Consider the following 5,506-nt stretch of genomic DNA (forward strand, 5'->3'; position numbering starts at 1 on the left):
GTTTCGTGAGCGTATCAGCTCACTTCATCAGAGGCTAATGGATCTGTTAGCATCCTGGTTGCCCTTAAATAGCGTCAAGCTATTTGATCAGGAAAAGGGAGGAGTATGTCTTGATCTAATTGATCAGATATATCTTTTTTGTATACACAAGACATTTTTCGATAACGGGGAATGGTTCCAAAAAATTGTGTTTATGGAGATATAAATAAATGGGTATTAAAAGAAAAATGTAGGTGAGATAGGGTTACATTAAAAACACTATAATCATTGAAATAATTAAAATAGTTAATTTTTATATAAAATTTGGAAAAAGAGACGAATAAATTGAAAATATAAAAATAAAAATGAATTTGGATAACATAAAGTTTACTGGCAGGTTGGAATGTAGGGATATGTATGTATATGTAATTATGTTTATACATATTTATGTGAGAAAGTAATCAATAGGAATAATAATGTAATTAGTTCACGGTGTGTTTTATTCTTTAAAGGAAGGCTGCTAGATCTATATCGGTATTCAGGCCATATGGTTTCCTAGTTTTTAATTTGTGGATCCAGTATGTTTCTCTCTTTCTTAACTGGAGTAACCTATTTTCTCCTACTCTATATGGAATGTGTTCAATGGCCTTAATTTTTAGGCCTTCCACACTTTTTTCATGGAATTCCTCGAAGTGGGTACCAATGCCATACTCTGGTTTATCACTGGTGATGTTTTTTGTGTGTTCTAAGAATCTAGTCTTCAGTGTTCTTTTCGTTCTACCTATATATATTTTATTACAACTACAGGTTAATTGGTAGACAACAAATTCGGATTTGCAGTTCATCAAACTACTGATTTCAAATTTGTTGTTTTCATTATCTGTGATCCATTTGTTTTCTTCCTTGTTTTTACTGATATGTTCGCAACACACGCAGTTTTTCCGGTTACATTTGTAGAAACCTTTAGTTTTGGTTTTTAGCCAATTTCCTTGAGTTGGTGCTTTTTTAGTTTTTAGTTTAGTGGGAGCTAATATGTTTTTAAGATTTGTATTTTTCTTGTAGGTAATTTTCGGTTTCTCTGGTAGTGTTTCCTTTAGGAAGGGATCCTTCCTGAGCAGATGCCAGTGCTTATTCAATATTTTTTCAATGTTTTTGGCTCCACTATTGTATGTGGTGATAAACCTGAGGCAAGTAGTGTAATCCATATCTGTATTATTTTTATTTTCTGTTTTTTTCGAGTTTAGTAGATTATCTCGGTCTATTTTGCTTACTCTCTCATAAGCTTTATCTACTATTTTCCTGTTATATTTTTTGTTATAAAACTTTTGTTTAAGGACACTTGCTGTTTCTTCAAAATCCTGTTTTTTAGAGCAATTTCTTTTTATTCGTTGAAACTGACCAAATGGAATATTACTGATCCATTTCATGTGATGGTTGCTTGTGGCGTGCAAGTAGCCATTTGTGTCAGTATCTTTGGTGTAAATTTTTGTTTCTATCTGTTCATTTTCAATGAATATAGTGATATCTAGAAAATGTATTTCTCTCTTGCTCCATGTATTAGTGAATTTCAGATTCCAGTTATTGATATGATGGACAAATTCTTCAAAGTGCTTTTCATCTCCGTTCCAGATGATTATGATATCATCAATGAACCTTTTCCATGTAATTATATGTTTCAAGAATGTGTTATTTTTCCATATGTGTTGGTCCTCAAAAGCTCCCATGTACATGTTGGCAAAACTAGGCGCAAACTTGGTGCCCATTGCTGTGCCAAATTTTTGGAGGAAAATTTTATTTTCAAATGCGAAATAATTTTTGGTGAGAATGAAGTTGATTGCTTCCCCAATGAAGGAAATTTGTTCTTTTTTGATATTTGTATCTGATGTAAGAATTTGGTTCACTGCACTTATACCTTTACTGTGTGGTATGGATGTGTACAGTGCAGTTACATCCAATGTTGCTAGTGAATAATTGTTATCCCAACGAGTGTCTTTCAATAATGTGAGTAGGTGTGGAGTGTCCCTTAGGTATGACTTAATTGTTGGTACCACGGGTTGTAAGAAATGATCCACATATTCTGATAAATTACTAGTTAAACTGTTTATACCAGAAATGATTGGGCGTCCTGGAGGATTATTAGTGTCCTTGTGCACTTTTGGTAAGTGGTAGAATACTGCGGTTTTTATCATGTCTGTCGATAAGAATTTATATTCATCATCGTCCAAAATGTTTTCTTTCTTTGCATTTCTTAATAATTGGGCATATTCATCTGCGAATTGGCTGGTGGGGTCTTTTGATAGTACTTCATAGGTCTCTGTATCTGACAGTATCCTGTTAGCTTCGCTAATATAATCTCCTTTGTTTTGTATTACTATAGAACCACCTTTATCAGCCTCTCTAAAGACTAGTGTTTCATCTTTACTTAGGTTCTTTAGGATTCTTTCTTCCTTGTTTGTCAGATTTTTGTTCTCCAATTTGAATGATTTACACATTGACTCTAAATCGTTGAGTACTAAGTCTTCAAATAATGAGATATATTGTCCCTTGGCCTGAGTGGGATAAAATATTGATCTCAGTTTGAACCCACTATGTTTCATGATTCTGTTTGTTTCTAGTTGTTCTGCTGTTTCCATGTCTAGTGATTCCAATAGATTCAACGTTGGAATATAACTTTGTGTAAGGATAAATAACACATTCTTGAAACATATAATTACATGGAAAAGGTTCATTGATGATATCATAATCATCTGGAACGGAGATGAAAAGCACTTTGAAGAATTTGTCCATCATATCAATAACAATAACTGGAATCTGAAATTCACTAATACATGGAGCAAGAGAGAAATACATTTTCTAGATATCAATATATTCATTGAAAATGAACAGATAGAAACAAAAATTTACACCAAAGATACTGACACAAATGGCTACTTGCACGCCACAAGCAACCATCACATGAAATGGATCAGTAATATTCCATTTGGTCAGTTTCAACGAATAAAAAGAAATTGCTCTAAAAAACAGGATTTTGAAGAAACAGCAAGTGTCCTTAAACAAAAGTTTTATAACAAAAAATATAACAGGAAAATAGTAGATAAAGCTTATGAGAGAGTAAGCAAAATAGACCGAGATAATCTACTAAACTCGAAAAAAACAGAAAATAAAAATAATACAGATATGGATTACACTACTTGCCCCAGGTTTATCACCACATACAATAGTGGAGCCAAAAACATTGAAAAAATATTGAATAAGCACTGGCATCTGCTCAGGAAGGATCCCTTCCTAAAGGAAACACTACCAGAGAAACCGAAAATTACCTACAAGAAAAATACAAATCTTAAAAACATATTAGCTCCCACTAAACTAAAAACTAAAAAAGCCCCAACTCAGGGAAATTGGCTAAAAACCAAAACTAAAGGTTTCTACAAATGTAACCGGAAAAACTGCGTGTGTTGCGAACATATCAGTAAAAACAAGGAAGAAAACAAATGGATCACAGATAATGAAAACAACAAATTTGAAATCAGTAGTTTGATGAACTGCAAATCCGAATTTGTTGTCTACCAATTAACCTGTAGTTGTAATAAAATATATATAGGTAGAACGAAAAGAACACTGAAGACTAGATTCTTAGAACACACAAAAAACATCACCAGTGATAAACCAGAGTATGGCATTGGTACCCACTTAGAGGAATTCCATGAAAAAAGTGTGGAAGGCCTAAAAATTAAGGCCATTGAACACATTCCATATAGAGTAGGAGAAAATAGGTTAATCCAGTTAAGAAAGAGAGAAACATACTGGATCCACAAATTAAAAACTAGGAAACCATATGGCCTGAATACCGATATAGATCTAGCAGCCTTCCTTTAAAGAATAAAACACACTGTGAACTAATTACATTATTATTCCTATTGATTACTTTCTCACATAAATATGTATAAACATAATTACATATACATACATATCCCTACATTCCAACCTGCCAGTAAACTTTATGTTATCCAAATTCATTTTTATTTTTATATTTTCAATTTATTCGTCTCTTTTTCCAAATTTTATATAAAAATTAACTATTTTAATTATTCTAGTTATTTCAATGATTATAGTGTTTTTAATGTAACCCTATCTCACCTACATTTTTCTTTTAATACCCATTTATTTATATCTCCATAAACACAATTTTTTGGAACCATTCCCCGTTATCGAAAAATGTCTTGTGTATACAAAAAAGATATATCTGATCAATTAGATCAAGACATACTCCTCCCTTTTCCTGATCAAATAGCTTGACGCTATTTAAGGGCAACCAGGATGCTAACAGATCCATTAGCCTCTGATGAAGTGAGCTGATACGCTCACGAAACGCGTAAGGCACGTGACGCACGTTCGTGACGTCACTTCCGGAATTCCGATACACACGCCGAGACCTTGTCACTAGCTGCTCCGTGCAGCGTTATTTGTCTCAGCCGCATTTCCTCTTTTTTCGATCCCTAGGACTCTTCCATTGGTCCTCCTGCCCAGCTCTATACTGTAAGTAAGTAAATCCGCCATCCACTCGGCACCATATTCCGCCGTGCTGCCTGGCCACTTACCAACCCTTTTTTACGTTTGGCAACTGTCTTTTCGTACCACTTTCCCCTTATCAGTATTATCGCTTTTAACATTTTTTGCAATTTTCGTATGTTTTTATCTGTTAATTATATATACCATATATTTATATATACAATTTTTATATTTTAATGAGAATAATAATAAATTGTAATTGTTTTTAAATACTTATTTTTTGTATCTCTCCACACACACGTATACATTTTTAATATCCCAAAATATTTTTCATTTTTTTCACTTTCATTTTTATATATATTTTTTTCTGGTTATCAGCTTATATTAAATAGGAACTTCCTTCCTCTCTACCCTCTGTCCACATATACAGTGTGGTAAGAATTGGAAGTTCCCACAAGCAGCCTCCGTTTCCACAACAACCGTTTCCACAGTAACTAAGTGGTTGCCTCTTGGTCCTGCATACTTATAAATTATATATATCTATATTTATTCACATATCATTTTATATTTTGATATATAAATATATACACAAATATCCGTTTGGGTGCATATTCTCTTGTCTCCCTTACATGTGCTTTGGTGTTAACACACACCATCCATTTCTACTCGTCGCTGATCGCTGGTCTCTGTGATCCAACAGGTGAGCATTTATTATTATTTATTTCCATCTCAACTACCCATCACTCATCTGGGGATATTCCCATTTCTGTTTTCCTCACTCCCACTTGCTTATGAGGAACTTCTTCTGCAAGCGCTATTAGAACACACCCGATTCCAATATATATATATATAACACTCAATTAACCGGCACCCATGGGGATTGGTAGATTCCGGATAAGTGTAATTCTGGTTGCTTGAGTCACTATTAAAAATAGCTCTAGTTCTATAACCCAGATTCCCAGAACGGCCAATCTCTTGCTGAAAAAAATGTGTTTATTCAGGATATACACTTGTATTT

Source organism: Bombina bombina, chromosome 7, assembly GCF_027579735.1.
Source record: "Bombina bombina isolate aBomBom1 chromosome 7, aBomBom1.pri, whole genome shotgun sequence".
Lineage (NCBI taxonomy): Eukaryota > Metazoa > Chordata > Amphibia > Anura > Bombinatoridae > Bombina > Bombina bombina.